We start from the raw sequence: 19,525 nt of genomic DNA, 5'->3' as shown, positions 1-19,525 counted from the left end.
AAGGCTTTTTAAAGCATTTTCTTCTTTAATTAGGTTTGTACAAATAAAAATTGTTATATCAACTTAGAAACCACAGGGAATATAGTCTAGATTTAAAGAGACATTAGCGACTGAACGATCAAAAAGCACGTGGGGACCATATTTGGAGTCAGAGTCAAACCTGGTGTGAAAAAAAAATACCTCTTGAAGACACTCAAGGAAACTGATTATGGACTGGGTATTTGATGATGTCACAGCATTCTCATCGCTTCTGTTGGGTGTGGAAATGGTCTTATGGACAGATGAGAAAATATCCATCTTATTTTTTTAGAGGTTTTGTAGTGTGTAAGGGTCCACTGACATGATGGCTGAGATCTGCTCTAAAATACTTCTGTGGGGGTGTCTGGCTGGCTCAGTCGGTAGGGCGTCCAACTCTTGGTCTCAGGGTTGTGAGTTCAGGCTCCACACTGGGTGTGGAACCTACTTTAAAAAATAAATAGAATAGAAATGAAATGAAATACTTCTACAGTGAAGGAAAAAGACAGAGACAAAAGGGGGTCAGAGGAAACAACCGATGATTTATGAACCTGGAAAATGGGGAGATGTGGCTCTCGGGGCTATCCCTGTGCCCGTGAGTCGATCAGAAATGCTTTCATATCAGAAACTAACACATACGCTGTGGATATGCAGAATGCGTTCATTGCTTCTACATTACAAATCATCATGTAGGTCTTCCTTACGGACGGGGCAACTCCCAAACCCTCGAAACCCAAATTTGAATGCATTTCCCGAGGCACCTGTGCCCTCCGTCCCCAGCCCCCAACACAGCCTTCCTCCTGGGTCCCCTGTTCTTGACCAGGGCCCCACCATTGTCCACAAGCATCACCGTCCACTTCTCTTCACAACCGCACATCCAATGGACTGCTAAGCACACCTGCTCTTGTCTTAGAAAATGCTGCCCCCACTCTGTTCCAGTCTTGCCCCGCTGGCCCACTCCACCATTGACCACACCGATCCCCTTCCCTCACCACGCTCCCCAGTCCATCCCACCAGCTCCATGGTTCTCAAGACCCCCTCTGGTCAGGACACTTTCAATGCCCCACACAGCGGTGCAGGGCAGGCTCCTGACATGGCCCCAGAGCCTCCACCGCCACAGTCCCTACACTCTCCCTCGTCCCGGACAGGCCGGGAGTTGGTCCTAGACACACCCGAGACGAAAAAAAACTGAACCCCAAGGACGCAAGGCTCCCCCCCCTTTGGTACCCTCTTTTATTTCTTTTTAAAAAATTAAGTCAGGGGCGCCTGGGCGGCACAGTCGGGTAAGCGTCTGACCCTTGATTTCGGCTCAGGTCGCGATCAGGGTCCTGGGATCCAGCCAGGGACTGGCTCTGCGCTCAGCGGGGAGTCTGCTTGTCCCTCTGCCTCTGCTCCTCCCCCCACTCTTTCTCTCTCTCACATAAAATAATTAACTAATTAAATACTTTTAAAACTGAGTTAAAGTACACATAACACAAAGTTTACCATCTTAACCATTTCTCAGTGTCAGCTCGGTGGTACTGAACACATTCACAGTGTCGTGCAGCCGCGACCACCACCCAACCTCCCGACTCCTGTACACCTGAGACTCCGTCCCCACTAAACGACGACTCCCGCCCCCTCCCGAGCCCCTGGCACCACATCCCACTTTCTATCTCTATGAATCTGACTACCCTAGCTACCTACGTAAGTAGAATCACACAGTATCTGTCTCTTTCTGCCTCGCTATGTCACGCAGCGTGATGTCATCAAGGTCACCAGTGGTGCGGCACGCGTCAGAAGTTCCCTCCTTTTTAAGGCTGAATAACACACGTTTGGTTGTCCATTCGATGCTGCAGCCATTGTGAATAATGCTGCTATGAATATGGTTGTGCAAGTGTCTCTTTGAGATCCTACTTCCAATTCTTTGGGGTATATGCCCTGAAGTGGAATTGCTGGGTCGTAGGGCAATTCTACATGTAGTTTTTCCGGGAACCTCTGTACTGTTTTCCACAGCAGCCACACCAATTCACGTTCCTAACGGTGCACAAGGGATCCCTTTTCTCCATATCTTCAACAATACTTGTTTTCTGGTTGTTTTTTTAAGATTGTATTTATTTATTTATTTGACACAGAGAGAGCACAAGCAGGAGAGGCAGCAGGCAGAGGGAGAAGCGGACTCCCCGCTGAGCAGAGAGCCCAACGTGGGGCTCAATCCCAGGACCCTGGGATCGTGACCAGAGCCAAAGGCCGATGCTTAACCAACCAAGCCACCCAGGCGCCCCTGGGTTTTTTGACAGTAGCCATTCTAATGGGTGTGAGGTGGTTCCATTGCCTGAGGGAGAAAGTCTGCATTTGATGCTAATATGCCTTCCTACCCTCCCCACCTCCGTCTCCTCTCTCAAAGACAGAACAAGCAGCTTCCTGCCCAGACGGAGGAAGTACCCAGCAAGGAGGTAAGGATATTGTTTTCTTTCCGGTGCTTATTTTCATGGTTACCCTCAATATTGTAAAAAAAAAGGTGGGGGGAGGGGATAGTGGCTTTCCATTTACAACAAAGTTTCCCTTTGAAAATTCATTGAGATAGACTTTAAAAGTGCGGTGACTCTGGGGTCCTGGTGGGAGTGTATGTTGGCTCAACCCCTTGGAAAACTATTGGACAAACACCTACTAAAGCTGAACATGCAATTTCACTCCGAGACACTCACTCAAGAGAAAGGAAAACTCCTGTCCACACAGACACTCGTATTCGAATGTTGCTATCAGCTATATCGTAAAACACAGCTATTTATATTCACAGACAACCCAGGTGTCTATCAATAAGAGAATGGATAAGCAAACCACAATTTATTCATATAATGGAGTATTACCCAGAAATAAAGGGTACAAACAAAAAGGATACACGCAGTAACACGGATGAATCTAAAAATATATGTATCAAACTGAGTGAGAAAAGCCAGCCGCAAAGGAGAGCATATGTGTCATTTAATTCATTGAAAAAAGTGAGGTACAGGCAAAGAAACTGATGTCGGTATCAATTATTGGTTGTGGGCTGGGAACAGGGGGAGGGGCAGGGGAACTTTCCTGGGGTGCTGGAGATGTTCGATATCTTGACCTGAGGAGTGGTCTCATGGGTGAAGACATTTGCACACATGCACTGAAATCTCCCTTCACTGAACCGGACACTTCGTGCCATTGCTCTGTGTGTTTTAGACCTCACTAAAACAGAAAACGAAAATAAAATGCAAACTGTCTAAATCTCATAGAACTTTATTTGTTGTTTGCTGCACATTTGTTTCGATACCTAAGTAAATAAATGTTGGTTTTGAGAGTTGCACATCGTATGTATTTTGTTGTGTTGTTTGAACCTGGTTCTGCGGTATCTTCAACATCAATGTTCACAAAGTTCTGACATTAAAAAGACGCTTTAGATATCGCATTTGTTTCCTATGCCTGCTGCAGCAAATTACCACAAACCGGGTGGCTTAAGACAATGCAAACTTATGATCTGTAGCTCAGAAGTCTGAAATGGATCTCACTGGGGTAATATCAAGGTGTCTCAGGGCTGTGTTCCTTCTGGAAGCTCTGGGAGAGTCAATCTCCTTGCTTCTTCCAGTATCTTAAGCCACCTGCATTGCTTGGCTCCAAGGCTCCTTCCTCCATCGTTAAGCCCGCATTGGCCATTGGCGTCTTTCTCACACTGTGTCACTGTGATTCTGACTCTCCCACCCCACTCTTCCACTTTTAAGGACCCCTGTGATTGCTCCCTCAGGTTCTGGGGATGAGGACGTGGACATCTTTGGGGAACCATCTTTCTGCCTACCACAGGGATTAAATAAAAATGCTAGAAGAGAAACAAGGGAAGGATGTAAAGGAAAAAGAGTAGGGGAATGTAGCGTGGGTGTTGCTGGCAGGAAAGAACAGTCGAGGGTGGGGGAAGGCTGACTGGTGATAACAGGATGCTCACGGCTGCCAGCCTGGCAGGGCGTGAATTTTCGGCTCTGCCACGCACTCGCTGTGTGACCCTAGACAGGCCACTTAAATTCTCCAATTTCAACGTGCTCATCTGTAAAGTGAGGGTGTCGATAGAAACGGCGGCTACCTCACAGAGTCGTTGTGAGGTTTCTGCTGAGACGGAAGGAGACGTCATACACAGTGAGTACATGACGAGTGGAGGCACACACAGGCTTTTCCTCCGCCTGGCTCGTCCTTGCCCTTCCATGTTGGCTTCTAGAAACCATGCCCACACCACAAGGCTGAGCTGAGACATCACTTCCTGTGGGACCCCGTTAACACTTGTCACCCAAGAACTCTTGAATGTAAATGACTTCTTCAACGCATTTCTCAGCCAGAACTTTGTGCGAGACCTGGGCTGAGTACTGGTGATGTGCGGGTGAACTCGACACCTTCAGTGGCTCGCATGTCCCACAGCAGGGGGACAGCGAGCAGAGAGGAAGGAACAGAGCAGCAGACATGGTGTTGCAGCAGAAAGAAACGCCAGCAGCAAGGTTCAACCTCCAGGATGTTGGGCAGATAACACAAACGGATAGACTAAAAAGATAAAGATGTCCCTCCCCTGCTTTTACATAACTGTTTGAAAGTGAAAATGAAATACGGGTCCAGAGAAATACTTCTCTATTGTAAGGAAAACGTGAGTAAATGCCAAATGATGCCTGGAATGGGGCAGAGGTGAAAGGGAGTGGTGGGGACTGTGGCAAAGGAGAGATCCCAACCCTGTCTGAAGAAGCCCAACTAATACTTGTCCAGCGAAAACGTGGGCCCAGGGTCTCCTATCTTCTGGTTTCTCAAGAAAACACTGTAAATCTATAGTTTTAGATTACATCTTCCACATTTTAAAATACTTTCAGATGTTTAAAAGGAAGACACATGCCAGCAAGCCAAACAGGGCAGGTTGTCGCGCCACCAGTTTGCAATTTCGTTGTGCGCTGGGGTGTATGTAGACGGCGGGGAGAGGAGGCCGTAAGTATAAACAACATTTTCCAAGGAAAAAAAAAATGTTGGTCTTGATGGAAAAGTTCGTGAGAGAGCACAAGCAGGGGGTCCTGTTTTGTTTTTAACATGAGCTATAATTGTGTGTTTAGACTGAGGGGAAAGAAGTGACCGACGGAAAAGACAAGAGCCTGGGGGTCCAGGTCAGGAGAGGCTGGATCCGGCTGGATGGAGAAGGGCGGAGGGGAGGGACAGAGAGCACTCTGCAGGGGGCGGCAGGGGTGTGCGTGTGAAGGAATTCACACCTAACGGCCTCCGTGTTCTCGCGAAATAGCAAACTGGTCATCCCGAAGAAAGGAGGGAGTTGGGGTTGCAACAACGGGCCACCACAACCGCAGCAGTAACACTGGCCCCCGCCGTTCCCGGGAGCGCGCCAGTGCGTCAGTCCCCGGGGCGCACGCCGCAACCTTTTCCTAATGTAATCCTCGCCATTTTTCTCCGCTGCAGATACTGTTCCGCCCATTCTACAGACGGAGAAGGTCCTCGGTCAAAGCCACACAGCTAATCGGAGCTGGGAGGGGATGCAAACGTGTCAGACGCCCGCGCCAGTGCGCCCGGCAGCCGCAGGGAGGTCCGCGCGCGCCCAGACACACAACGCACACATGCGCAGGTGTGCACGCGGAGGGCACACAGACTCAGCGTGCTAAACGCACCCGGAGGGCGGACACAGATGCTGAGACCCCCCGCGAGACCCGGGCGCACGTGCACTCAGCGACCCACGAGGGCGCGCAATGCAGGGTCATTCCCCTCCTGGCGCGGAGGCCGAAATTCAACTGCAGTGTACCCGCGGCTGGGCAGTCCGCTCTGGGCGGAGGAGCAGACCGGACCCTGACCCAGCCCAGCCCTCTCCCAGCAGATGGAGTGGGAGACCCCTCCCCGGATCCGCACCCTTGGAATGCCTCCGATCCCACCCTTAAACGCGCTGGCACACATTCACAGGCGCGCTTCCCAGGTCGCCGCCCGCTCCCGCGCCCCCAGCCCCTTTCCGCAGCCCCACCTCCCGTCCGTGGGGTCCCTCGAAGGACTCACCCTCCCCAACCAGACCCAGTCCCGGCACCGCGGAGCTGGAGGCGCAGCGACTGCGGCTGCGCAGTCGCGGAGGCCGCGGGGGTGGGGGTGGAGGACTTGGGGGAGTTGGGAAGAGTGGGCGGCTTTCTCGCCACCTCCCCTCTCCCCTCCCGGGAGCCGGAGCCTGCAGCGGGGTAGGGAGAAAGGAGCGGAGGTGCCACAACAGGGACGACGTGGCTGCGGGGAGGTTGCTGGAGGTGTGGTGCTGTGCCCGCGATGGGTCGGCCACAGTGGGATGAGCCATACATCCCCCGCTGACGCGCACGGAGGTTTGCCCAACTTCCCCAGCTGCGGATGCGCGCCAAGGCCAACAACTTTCTCGGATCCTTGGTGATCTCTATTCCGCAAACCCGGGTCAGGGTGGGGGGAGGAGGAAGGAGTTGGGGCAACGGTGTGGCAACCCCTGGGCTCCTGAGGCCAGGCCGCCTGGGGTCAGAGGCTGACTCTGACATTTGCTACTAGTATGTCCTTGGCTGTGTCACTTAGCATCTCTGTGCCTCGGTTTCCCATTCTGCTTACCACCTCTCAGGATTGCTGTTAAGGTAAAAAAGAAGCCAGTCTTGTAATGTGCTTAGAACAGTGCCTAACTGTTGCTACTATTAGCACTGTTGTTCACGTTTTAGAATGTAATCACTACCTGCCAAACTCCTACGTGGAAGCTACACCAAACTTTTAGATTTTTTATAAAGCCATAGGTGGGAAGAAAAAGTGGTCCCTCTTTGTGGTCTTATTTTCATTTCATTTCATTACGTGTTTGTTGACCAGGTTTATCTTGTTTGTGAATTGCTTGTTTATACCCTCCCTGCCTTATTCTGTTTGTTTGTACAGCTTTTGTTTCTTGACTCATAGGCTCTCTTTACATATTCTGGATCCTGATCCTTTGCCTGTTCCTCTGTCCGTAGCAGATATTTTTTCCTGGCCTGTCACTTATCTTTTCACTTTGCTTACACAGTGCCTAAAGTTTTGGATTTCGATAAAGTTCAAGCTATCCATTTTTTTCTACTCTCATAAACACACTTTTCCTCCACAACCTCATACTTTGCAGTCTTGTTTTCGTTCAGTTTGTTGCACCTTCTGGGTTTTTTTTTTTTTTAATAGTGTGAAGTAAGATCTACTTTCTTTTCCAAATGGATAGACAATTGAATAATCCTGGTCTCCCAGAAAAACAGTCGAAATAACTGTCATTTAGCTAACCGATCTGATGAGCAAAGGCATCACGTACGTGTACGTTATTTCATTTCATTCAATGACCCCGAGCGGTACGTATGGTATTACTGTCCCCATTTAGCAGAGAAGGGAACTAAGGCGTGAAGGAGTTACACGACTTGTCCAGAGGACATGTGACAAGAATATGGGGGGACTGAGATTGGTTTTCTTAGGTGTTTCCATATATGTCACATAATTGGGAGGGGAAGCTTGCTTGCTTGCTTTTTAAGATTTATTTATTTATTTGAGAAAGAGAGAGGATGGGAGAGGGAGAGAAAGAGCACAAGCAGTGGGTGGAGGGGCAGAGGGAGAGGAAGAAGCAGACTCCCCACTGAGCAGGGAGCCCAATGTGGGACTGATCCCAAGACCCAGAGATCATGACCTGGGCCGAAGGCAGACCCTTAACCGACGGAGCCACCCAGGCACCCGGAAGTTCTTCCTTTAGAAGTTTAGGCGATGAGCTTCCAGCCATTCTGAGCATAGTTCAGTGTGAACAGAGGAGAGACAGATTGAGAGTGAGCCTCCTCACTCACCCCTGACTATTTCCTCTGATAATAGGACATTCAGTGCAGGGTACTAGGGAGCTGCCCAGCTCATGGAGCCTTTGAGGGGCTTGAGAGGTTGGCCTCAGAGCCAGATCCACTGCACATCAGCTATGTAACTTTGGGAAGTGAATTAATTGGGCCTCGGTTTCCTTATTGGTGAAATAAGGACAATAACAGATCCTACCTCACAGGGTTATCATGAACATCAGAGTTAATACACGCACCTCATACAGACTGAGTCATTATTACTGAACACAAAGACTGAACACCAGGTTCTCCATAAGGGGGAAATTCCAGGTGTGATCCTGACAGTTCAGATAATTAAGGGTCGTTTTTGAAACAGACTCAAGTTTGAGGGGTTTCCGCAGGGTCAGAGGTGGGGGGGAGGCTACTAAATGACTTCTTAGGAAATGACTCCTTCCCCAGAGCAGACAGAGTGTCTAGAAGCCTACTCTATGTCTTCCTCTGACCTTTCTTCAGTCTCTCACATTTCCCTTTCTCAATCTATGCCACGTCTCTGCATAAATGGAAATCACCTTATGACTGCTTCCATTTCTGTATAACATCCGTCTATTAGTAAGTAGTAATTTTATTTTAAATAAAGGCACTTTCTATCTTTCTTTAAAGTGACCCTTAAAAGGAAAGTTTGCAGCACTTTACAAGTGGAAAGCTGGTTTCATGCTTCGTAATGAAAAAATGGAAATAAAATAAAAATAAATAAATCATAACTAGAAGCTGCCACTTGATGTGGTAGATTGAATTATCGGCCCCAATTCACCATCACCCTAGCTGTGACACATCCTCACTCTTTATGGCAGGTCAAGGGGTGAAGAAGTAAACACTGATCACCATGAGGCCATGGGAAAGGTGAAGATGTGTTATGTGCATGAGCTGTTTCCCTTTGCTGACTGTGCTTTATACCCTTTCGCTGTAATAAATCATCATCTGGAGTGTGCCTATATGAGGAGTTCTGTGAGTCCTGCTAGTGAATCATCAAACCATGGGGTGGTCTTGGGGACTAGCAACACAGCTCTCAAAGCCTGGAGCAGTACCTATGACGGCTCTTCTATACCAGGAGTTGAGTGCTGTTGACATCTCTTTGGGGCTCCATGAGTAGCGGGAAAAGACAAATTAATGCTAGGTGTTCATTCACTCACTTACTCACTCACTCAGCAATTCAACAAATATTTATTAAACAGCTGTTATGTTGCAGATGCTGGTCTGGGTGCCAAGATAGCTGAAGTCTTGGCTTAATGGAGTTTACCTTCTAGTGAAATGAAACAGACAAGTAAACCAATAAATATAGAACAAAATATAGTTTGTGTTAATTCTATGAATTACATGAAACAGATCAACATGATAGTAACTGTGAGGCCACTTTAGACAGGAGTGGTCAGGGGAGGTCGCTTTGAAAAGGTGGCATTTTGAGATAAGACCCAAAAGGTGAAAAGGAGCCAGTGATGCAAGAATTCATGGCAGAAAGAACAGCAGGTGCAAAGGCCCTGAGGAACAACAAGAAGGCCAGTGTGACCAGAGTGGTTGGGCAAGGGAGAGAGTAATGGAGATAGGATCAGAGAGCCATCCAGGGTCTTGAAAGCCACAGCAACATCTTTGGATGTTATTGTAGGTGCACTGGGAAACTACGGAAGGACATTGAGGAAGGGTGTGATATAATCAATTTACATTTTCAAGGCATGACTGAAACTGTTGTGTGGGGGAAACTCTAGAAGGGGCAAGAGGTAAACTGGGAAGATCAGTTAGGAGGCTGTTGGAATAAACCAAGAAAAACATGATGGTGGCCTGGAGTGATGTGGAGGCAGTAGAGGTGGAAAGCAGTGGGCAGATTCAGGATACACTCTAGATATGGAGCTGAGAGGACTCCCTGATGGACGGTATGTGAGAGGTAGGAGAAAGGAAGGAATGAAGGAAGACTTTTGAACTTTGAGCCTGAGCAAAGTGCCCTAGAGTGAATGCAGTAAGGAAGACCCACTTTTTTTTTTGTCTGTGAGAAAATTCAGAATACCCTCTTTGAGGCAAGTTAAGTATTAGATGCCTGTGTTTTTGAGGTTAACACCAGGAGAACCTGGGTTACCAAGCTATCAGCGTTCAGAAACTCTGAGGATGATGGTTGTGGAGTGGGCCCAGGAATGCTCAGAAGAGCACGTGCAGGGGCGCCTGGGTGGCTCAGTCGGTTAAGCGTCTGCCTTCGGCTCAGGTCATGATCCCAGGGTCCTGGGATCGAGCCCCGTGCATCAGGCTCCTTGCTCAGCGGGGAGTCTGCTTGTCCCTCTCCCTCTGCCCCTGCTCCTAATAAATCTTTAGGATTTTATTTCCTTGAGAGAGAGAGAGAGGGAGAGAGAACACGAGCACAGTGAAGGGCAGAGGGAGAAGCAGACTCCCGTTGAGCAGGGAGCCCGATATGGGCCTCAATCCCGGAACTCCAGGATCAAGACCTGAGCCAAAGGCAGACACTTAACCAACTGAGCCACCCAGCGCCCCAGAAATAAAATCGAAGGAAAGAGGGAAGGGAAGGGAAGGGGGGAAGGAAGGGGGGAAGGAAGGAAGGGGGGAAGGGAGAAGGAAGGAAGGAAGGAAACAGAGAGAAGAAAAGCGCATGTATCTAGCAGAGCCAGCGGCAGAAGCGGGCTCCTGGACACTGTCCGCGGTGCTGAACCGGTCAGGCTGAGCTGTCCGTGGTGCTGAATCTCTAGGCGTACTAGCTGGAGAGGGCTCTCGCTCTCTCTCCCTCTCCCTCTCTCTCTCTTCTCTGTCTCTCTGCCTCTGTCTCTCTCCCTCTCCCTCCCTCTTTCTCTCCCTCTCCCTCACACTGTCTCTCTGTCTATGTCTCTCTGTCTGCCTCTATCTCTGTCTCTCTCTGCCTCTCTGTTTCTGTCTCCCTCCCTTCCTCTCTCTGCCTCTATCTCTGTGTCTGCGTGTATGTGTGTCTCTCTCTGTCCCTCCCTCTCTCTCTGCCTCTCTCTCCCTCTCTATCTCTCACTGTCTCTCTCTATGTCTCGCTCTGCCTCTCTCTCCCTACCTCTCTCTCTCTCTCTGCCTCTATCTCTGTCTCTTTCCATGTATCTCTCTCCCTCCCTCCCTCTCTCTGCCTCTGTCTCTCTTTCCCTCCCTCTTTCTCTCTGCCTCTATCTCTGTCTCCCTCTCTCTCTCCGTCTCTCTCTCCCTCTCCATCCCTCTCTCCCTCCCTCCTTCTCCCCCCCCCATTTCCCCCTCTTGCCAACCTCACCCTCTCTCCTCTTTCTTTTTCAAAGAACCCGTCTGCCTGGGGAAAGCCCTGCTGTTGCCTGGAAACAAAGGTCTCTCGACTGTGGGGAGCACGGGATGAAAACAGATGAGGGAGAAAACTGCAGAGTCATTTTAAGAGGCAAATTTGGCTCTTAAGGCAGCAGGGCCCAACTACAACCTGACTGGAATTATTAACACAGAGTTTCCAGAGCATCACTCAGGGGAAAATGTCCAAAAAGGAAACCAAGGGGAAAGTACCCCGGATTCAGGATGACAATTACCTTGGGCTGGGGGGAAATGGGAGTGCTATGTAAGTATATGTGAGTTATTGGTAAGATCCTAGTTTTTATGTTATGAGGTGCGGTCACAAGAAGGATGTTATTGTAGATTTATATAAATACAGCTTGGCTATATTTTATGCTAACCTGAATTATAAACATTTGAAATCATGAGCATTGGGGGCATTTTTTGAAATGAGAAGAAGCCTTAAAAATTTTAAGTTCCTAAAAAAAATCCGTACTTTTGAATATGACCAGTTGTGTACATTGTAAACTATCCTTGTTATTAGGCTATCACTTTTGCTAGTGAACAGACATGCCAACCACTTTTGTTAGGATTAGTCTTGAATTATGTGAGTTTTGAATTGTCCAAGGTCTTCAAGAATGAGCCCCTGGCATAAAAATCCAACTACTGTGGGATGAATGAATGAATGAAGGAATGAATATGTTTGTTTTTACCAAAGATCTGGTCACCAGGGAAGCCACAGCTGCTGCTATCACTCAAGAGACAGACATTCATAAAGCACCCTGTGTGCTGGCCATTGCAGGGTACATCCAGGATGCCTCAGGCATATCCCCATCCCCTAAGAGTATGATTGCCACACTTTTCAAGAGGCAGAAAGGTTTGAGCCTTTGCTATGAACTCTTTGATTAGCTAGAGTCACTGAGGTCTGACTCTTACCTACTTTTCTATCTTCACATGGAGTTGTTGGCCTGGTGGGTTTTGATATTGCAAATTATCTAAAGAAGCTAGAGCTCATTACATTATGTGCCCCACTTTCTAGAATGTAGACTCCATGATGGTAGGGACTGTGCGTTTCTAATTCATCCCTGAGCCTCTAGCACTTAGAACATTGTTTGACACATTCTGGAAGTTTTATGAATTATTTTTATAGGGTTGAGTGAATGGAAAGTGATGTTTGTAAACATAAAATATGCCAATATCTTAATCACGGCAACTCATTAAATTAAAAAGAAGATGAGGGAACTGAACCAACACATCGGTGGGCTGGATGCAGCCCATGGTCTGCACAGTTGAGTCATCTAAGATCAAGGAGTCCTTACTGAGCAAAACTCTGCCATGAGACCATTCCATGGGCAGTTGATCTGTTGTTCCCCACTCTGGTTCCTTGAGTGCAGCCCAGAAGACAGGGCTGTGGCATCGAGCAAGGAATCCTGTCGGCAAAGATCATCCCACAAAGAAAAGAATCTACTTATCCTTTTAAACAACTACAGGGAGGGATGCCTGGGTGGCTCAGTCAGTTAAGCGTCTGCCTTTGGCTCAGGTCCTGGGATTGAGCCCCACAGCAGGTTTTGGGCTCAATGGGGAGCCTACTTCTCCCTCTGCTCCTCCCCCCGCTCATGCTCGCTCACTCTCTCTCTCTCTCTGGCAAATAAATAAATAAAAATTTTAAAAAAATTTTAAACAACTACAGGGAATTAATCCCACTATGTGGGGCTGCATTTAGTTATGGTGGTTTTTCCCCCAACTAGCAGACATTAAGGTTATTTCCAGAGAGTGGTCTTTTGGGAGCCTCAGATCTCTTGGAAAAAGCCCACATTCAACTTGTAAACAGCCAGGATTTAACCCAGGGCAATCTGTCATCAAAGACCTTCTTATTTCGCTACTACTGAGAATTCTTCAGTTTATTCTGCAGAGGAAAAGACGAATGACTGAAGTGAGAAAATTCACCTAGTTGCCTAAAACCTTGAAGCATTTAGTCACTTGTTGGGGGCAGAGGGTCTGGGGTGAAACAGAAAAATGGCAGAGCTGCCAAGTCTGCTTAGAGAAATACGTGCCTTCTTTCATGCTGGCAGTTAGGTAAGGTTCTTACCCTCATTTTACAGAACAAAATAGATCTTTGGGGACTGATGTGGAAAAAGCGTGAAGACGCATCATTGCATGGAAAAAAGCAAGCTGCAAAGCCACAGATGCAGTCTGACATCACTCCTACAAAAACCCAACAACATATAAAGCAACGTCGGATATTTTCTACGGATGCATAGATGTGTACGTAAAGGCTTGGCAGATTTAAAACACGACTGGCATTTAAGAGAAAAGGCTCAGAAGATTACCAAGTTTATCGGGTTACATTTGTTCATTGATGATGAAAAGCCAGCAGTTTTCTTAAATAAGGATCACAGCCAGAAGACCAATCTTCAAGTCTCAGCATGGCAAAATTCAGGGATTAAGGTTTTTACCACGGATTACAGGTTTACAAGAAGTGTTTCATTATTTGGGGATCACCACTAGAAGGGAGGCCCTGTTATATTTGGTTAATCTCAGGGTGCAAACTAAAATTTTTCTTCCTGACTATGGTATATACACTGTGAATGTGACAGTTTTGCTTCCACATGTATTGCTTATAACATAAAAAGTTAAAATCCTAAAAGCCAAAGATACTGACAATATGAAGGCATATTTCAAAGTCAGAGATATAAGAATGTAAAAAAAAAAAGTGCACCCTAGCATCAAAGAAATATGATACATAGATTTAATTATTACAACTTATTAGTAATAATCATGTATATATCATAGTAAAGACCTATATATTTCTCGTATTGTTATTATGGGATGGGTAATATTAGCCAGGCTTGTTCTAGTAATAAGGAAAGTGCAGCTCGGAATCGATGCATTCCCGGATATGCGCACAAAAATTGCTCTCTTTCTATGGGCGCAGACACATATGTACATGAGAAGGAAAAGCACCCTCCCAGTGCACCCCAAATCCACCAGTTACTCACCTCTAGAGCAGAGGGCTCGGGCTGACGAAGTGAGATCAGCAGGAAGTCTTGCTTTATCAATATGTTTTGACCTTTGACAAAGAAAATGTGTTTACTTATTAACTGTCCAGAAATAAAATAATACTACTTAAAAAGGGACTTGGAGAAGGTGAGTTCCCCCTCCAAGAGATGGGACGTGAATGCTCTTGCTCACCCCTGATTCCCAACACCTTCCAGTAGCTACTAAACCGAGTGACCTGGCTGGGTTTTTACACAGCCAGTAAATCGCAGACTTGTGATTCAGACCTGAGAGACTGGCTCTAGAGCCTTCCCGTCCTGCTCCGTGGGGCAGACTATTTCTGGAGGTTCTTCAACACCAGCTGAGGCGCCTCCCCTCCCCAGTCTCACCCCCAGGATTGTCCATTCCTGAGGGGAGGGGGCTGGGGCACGGCTGGCTGTGTCTACTTTGTTCGGTCTTTGTTCTGGGTCTCCACAGCGGTCCTCTTCCCCCAGAGAGGATCCCGGATCCATTCTTGGGCAACCAACCTGTCTTTTCTTTCCATCTGTGAGAGATGGTTGATTGCCGTGGAAACCCTCCCTCAGATGTAGACCACCAGCTAAGGGAAAGACAGTCCTACCATTTGATTCCCTGTTAGGGAATCCGATGGCCCTGTTAGGATCCGATGAGATGGGGGGGGGGGTGTATGTGCATGGACAACATCTCTTGAAGGCTGTCAAATAAGGGTTTCCAGAAGAGAACCCAGTGTTGGAAGACAGAGAGAACCTTGCTTTTTTGTCATATATCCTTTCATCCCCTTTGAGTTTTGTATCAAATAAGCTCTTAAGCGAATAATGAGAAATAAAGTACAAAAGTAGGTAAATGTTACAGGATTAGGATAAAATGAAAAAAAAACTGGACACAATGTTGACATGAGATGTATGGTGGCTTAAAACTACTTTTTAAGTCGGGCTCTGTGCTCAGCCCAGAGTCTCCTTAGGACTCTTTCTCGCTCTCTCTCCCCTCTGCCCTGCTCATTCTCTCTCTCTCTCTTAAAATAAATAAATCTTTTTTAAAAACTACTTTTTAGGGGCGCCTGGGTGGCACAGCGGTTAAGCGTCTGCCTTCGGCTCAGGGCGTGATCCTGGCATTATGGGATCGAGCCCCACATCAGGCTCCTCCGCTGTGAGCCTGCTTCTTCCTCTCCCACTCCCCCTTCTTGTGTTCCCTCTCTCGCTGGCTGTCTCTATCTCTGTCAAATAAATAAATAAAATCTTTAAAAAAAAAACCTACTTTTTAAAATAAAAGTCGTGTCCCTACGTGCTAAAAAAGAAATCTGTGTGGTAAATACACGGGAGGCACGCCGTCTTATTTTCTATACTACCTTGTAGGCTTGTATAATCTCACCGTTGCTTTTCTGAAAGGAACATGAGGGTCCCAGCAGCAGGTAAGGTAGGGTAGGTTCTGTTCTGTCTCCCCTGCTGAAGAATTTCAATACATCAGCAACCTGCTCAGCAGTGGGAGCCAGTCGAAGTATTTTAATCACCGGCAGCTAGCACCCTTTTGGCGATGTGCAGACGGGACAAGGCAGAAGGATCAGGCGCTTCCCATCAACTGTGTACCAACTTTCACAGAAGCATCTCAATAGATTGATAACCTGTACAGAAATCCTGCTACTACTCTGCATATTTGCTCATCAGGGCTCTGCTCAAATGTCATCGTCTCAGAGAGGTCCTCCCTGACTCCAAAGCTGAAGCAGCCTCCCCTCGCTCGCCGCCTTATTACCTCTGATCGCGCTCAGAAATTAGCACTTGCGGCCCCATAAGACAAGGGGCCTTGGTTTGCTCACTGCTGGACCCCCAGCTCCTAGAACAGGGTCTAGCATGGAAGAGGTGCTCAGATACTTCTGGAAGGAATGACTCCCAGCTCACCCCGAAGCCTCTTGTCCCTGAGGTTCCTGCCTATCAGCAGATGCAGGAAATCAAAGTATTTTTCTATATTAGGCATCCACTGTCTTATTCCTTAGATGGCCTCTCTCCCACTGCTAAGGGGGAAAGAAGAAAAAAGCAACTCAGGCTCCTTCTTGACCCCAGTATCTCCTTCCCCTTCCCACACACCTCTGCTCACACCAACCTCCCTGTGCGACATTAAATTCGGCAGTGAAAAAATGGCAGCTTCACACCTCCTTCTTCTTCTCCTCCACCTCTTTCCCACCTCTCACCCCCTCTGTGAGGCAGGTGATCTCCTTTAAATAAACATCCCCATCCCCATAGGCAGTTCTTCAAAGAAACTTGGGCAAAAGATTCCTCCTATGAGTGTTCGTGCTTTGGGAAATATTTACAGGGCGAGTGAGTATCCATGATGAAGGAAATGGAAAATCCATTGACCCCCACCCCTGAGTGGCGGTGCTGGTGGGGGTGAATGGGGGTAGATGGACGGATAGAATCCCCTCCCAATATTTCTCCCTGGTCTTGGGAGACCAACAAACCTAGGGAGACTTGTTCTGATAACAGACATGGAGCAGGGTGGCACTTAAACCTCAACTTTAGGAGGTGATAATAAAATTATTATAATAATAATGACCACACGGAAGACAGACTATGTACCAAGAACTGCTCTAAATGTTTTACCGTAAGACTCCATTTGTCCTTCACAACAGCAATATAAGGTAGATACTATCCCTTCTCCCCACTGTACAGATGAAAAAACTAAGCTGTAGAGAAAAGAAGTCACTTTCCCAAGGTTCCCTAACAAGGGAGTGGCAAGCTCAGAATTTGAATGCAGCAGTGCACTGCCTCAAAGCTCTCACTTGGGGCCACCAGAGACACCTCCACGGATGGGCAGAACCTAGTCACAAGGCCACACCTAGCTGCAAGGGAGCCTGGGAAATGCAGCTAAAACAGGGGTTCTAGCACTGTGGAAGAAGTCGAGACAAGATATTGGGGGACAATAATCAGTCTCCATCCCCCCAAACACACACATACACTTTGACCCTCTTCCATGTAGTTAAGATTCCAAAATTCAGGAGCTCAGGGGCAATGCCCATGATGGGCGGGGCAGTAACTAAGACAGGCATTTGTATACATTGGTGGTGGGAGTGCCAACAGGAAATTACTTTGGGAAGGTGTACCAGTTAGCTATTTCAGACTGATACCTCCTCTGGGTAGATAGGGTCTCCAACACCCAGCTAGTGTCAGAGAGTTGCTTGGTGGCGTGGGGGGAAAAACACACACACACACACAGAATCAGAAGATCGAACTTGCAAAATCCTACGGCATCATTTCTGCCACGTTTTATCGGTCAAAGCAAGCCACGCAGACAGCACAGATTCAAGGACTGAGAGAACAATGTCTAATTCTTGATAGCAGGTGCAGCAAAAAAATGTGTGCCATTTTTAATACCCAAAACGAGAAAAAAATTAAAAGGAAAATGGAAAGGCAGGCAGGGGGCAGAGAAGAGAAAGGAACAATGAAAACCAAAAGAAAACAACAATAACAACAACAGCAGCAGCAGCAACAATAACAACTCAGCTCCTGGGAAGAGGTAGTGCCCCTGGGGCGGGAGGCAGAACATGCAGGGCAGGTGAATTCTGCTCTGCCCATCCGTTCTCTGTGAGTTCCAGAATTTTCGAGCTTAGATCCAAGTAGAGACAAAAACACAAGCACATGCTACCCCGCATCTTGCTGACCCTGTCCTGTGGCCTTCGGCAAATTCAGTACACCTAAGCCGCCGCCTCCTGCAGTTAAAGGGCATATGTGGGCGTCCAGAGTCTCTCCGGGGCCTGACACACAGCACGCACTCAATAAGTGATGGTAGTAGTAAGGTCACCCAGATATGCGGCAAGAGGCACACCCCGGAGCTACGTGGTGAGGATCCAACGGATGAATCCACGCCAAGTGCTTACAACAGTCCCTGCCACTTAATAAATACCAACAAGTGCGGTCTTGTTGTTAGTGCTGCTGCTGTGGGGTTTTAAAGAGGACCCATCAAACTTAGAGAATGCAACAGAAGCTGAGTATATACAATAAAAATTGCTAAGACGTTAGAGCTGCACCGTTGACTGTGGCAGCCAGTAGCCACATAGAACTATGAAACTTTATATTAATTAAAATACGACACAGCTACAAATTCAGTTCGGTGGCCGCACTGGCCACACTTCAAGTGCTCAACAGCCCGCTGTAGCCGGTGGCTACCAGCTCGGACCGCGCGGAGAGAGCGCATTTCCACCCGCGCATAAAGGTCTGCTGGACGGCGTTAGCGGGTCCTCTGCAGAGCTCCTAAGAACGCCGCGGGAATCAACTCGTGTAACCCACACAGCAACCCTACAGGTAGGTTCCCTTACTCCCAACCTCCTTACAGGCGAGAAAACCAAGGCTCAGAGGTCCAACGACACATGGCCGGAATTTGAACCCAGGCACACCTGGGGTCAGAGATCCTGCTCCCGCCCAGTTCTAACCCATCACCTCCTTGTTTTTTTCAGTACTGTTGAGACTGTTCCTCTTCCTTCCCTTCTTCATTCCTTCATCTTCCTCTTACCCCCTCCCCCCCTCCTCCCCTGCTTCCCCACCCCTCTCACCTCCTCCTCTCCCCTAGCTCCTCACCAGCCCCCTTTCCCGCGGCCTTTCCATCGCCTCTTGCCCTCTCTTCCCTCCCATTCCTCTCCTCCCACTTCCTCCCCCTTGCCCCTCCCCTCGCTCCTCCTCCCTCTTACTCCACCTCCCCTCCCCTCTCTGCTTTCCTACAGCTGTCCTATCCTGGCCTTTCCTGCCACTCCCTCCTTTCTCATCGTCCGTCTTCCTACGCTCCCTACCCTCCTCTCCTCTTTCCCCCGATCCTACGATCCTACGTACCTTTCCTCCTGTTTCCACCTCTATTCACTTTCCCCTCCTTTCTGCACTGCCCCTCCTCTCTTTCCCACTCCTCCCCACTTCTCCCTCTAAGCCCCGCCCCGGCTCCCTTCTCCACTCCCCCCTCTCTCCCCTCCCCGCCTCCTCTCCCTATCTTCCTCCCTTCTCACCTCCCTCCACCCCCGTTCCCTCCGAGCCCCTTCCTTTCCTTCTCCCTCCTCCTTCCAAGCCATTCCCCTCCTCTCCTGCCACTCCTCCATCCAAGCCCCTCCCTAACTCTCCTCCCTTTCCTCCTTCCTCCTCCTCTTTCTCAAAGCTCCTCCCCTTCTCCTCCCTCCAAGTTCTTCCCCGCCCATTTCTCCCCACTCCTTCATCCAAGCCCCTCCCGCTTCTCCTCCCTGTCCTCTGCCCTCCTGCCCTCCTCCAAGGCCCTCCCCTCATCCCCCCATCCTCCTCCCTTCTACCCTCCTTCCTCCAAGCCCTTCCCCTCCGTTTCTCCACTCTCTCCCTCCAAGCTCCTCCCCCATTCCCATCCCCACTCCTCCATCCTCCTCCCCTCGGCCTCCTCCCATGCGGAGGCATCTTGGAGCGCGGGGGGGGGGGGGGGGGGGG

At 48.5% G+C, this 19,525-nt stretch overlaps 1 protein-coding gene across 4 annotated transcripts in view; it reads right to left on the bottom strand.

The window, feature by feature from the left end:
- SMIM17 (small integral membrane protein 17) overlaps nt 1-19,525 on the bottom strand; it is a 61,004-nt gene that overhangs the window by 7,389 nt on the left and 34,090 nt on the right. For 3 of the 4 annotated variants that reach the window (XM_040633769.1, XM_040633772.1, XM_040633770.1), the window contains exon 4: nt 14,090-14,160. The exons of the other annotated variant lie outside the window; for it this stretch is intronic. The gene's annotated coding sequence lies outside the window, so the exon portion shown is untranslated. The remainder of the gene's footprint in view (nt 1-14,089; nt 14,161-19,525) is intronic. 4 annotated transcript variants of the gene reach the window in all.

This window comes from Ursus maritimus, unplaced genomic scaffold, assembly GCF_017311325.1.
Source record: "Ursus maritimus isolate PB19 unplaced genomic scaffold, ASM1731132v1 scaffold_19, whole genome shotgun sequence".
NCBI classification, from domain to species: domain Eukaryota; kingdom Metazoa; phylum Chordata; class Mammalia; order Carnivora; family Ursidae; genus Ursus; species Ursus maritimus.
The sequence above is the reverse complement of the archived record's forward strand: the minus strand, read 5'-3'. Positions and strand labels throughout refer to the sequence as shown.